We start from the raw sequence: 713 nt of genomic DNA, 5'->3' as shown, positions 1-713 counted from the left end.
ATTGTTGACTGTCCCTTATTTGCACTGCTGAAAAAAAAGTCAACAACTATTGAAGAGGTTACAAGAAGCAACGGAAATTTTAGAAAAAAAAAAAAAATAGAAAAAATAACTTAGTAAATGAGTGGAGATCGAACCAGTGAGTTTGTTAATTAATAAGACATTAAAACAAAATAACTCTGTCCAGACACAATAAAATATGCTTCAACACACAAATTCACATAAAGAATCTTGCAAACCAAATAAAAAATGAAATGAAATATATTTATGTATGTATATATATTACAACAAGATTTTATATAGAGTTACCCAAGTTTTGCCCCCACAAAGCCAAAGCCTTGTGGAAACCATTTCGGTAACTCTGTATAAAATTCTCAAGAGTATGCTTCTTTCTAATATATAAGTTTTTTATTAACTGACTATGTATATATGTGTATATATGTGTGTGTATATATGTGTGTGTATATATATATTTATAAAGTGATAGTTAGAAATTTCAAATTTTGCTGAAGAAAAGAAACTAAATAAATTTTGATTCCTTTTTTTTTTTTTTTTCATATTGTGTCATATTAATTAAATTCTTAGTATGTAATTACTTTGCAATTAAGCTTGCCTTTTGTAATGTAAAATGATTAGTTAATTAGTTAACTTGCAATGAAATTAAATAGCTTACTCTTGTACTTGTAACTCGAGTATATATAGAATACATACATACA

Source organism: Octopus bimaculoides, chromosome 28, assembly GCF_001194135.2.
Source record: "Octopus bimaculoides isolate UCB-OBI-ISO-001 chromosome 28, ASM119413v2, whole genome shotgun sequence".
Lineage (NCBI taxonomy): Eukaryota > Metazoa > Mollusca > Cephalopoda > Octopoda > Octopodidae > Octopus > Octopus bimaculoides.
This window is presented reverse-complemented; position numbering follows the sequence as displayed.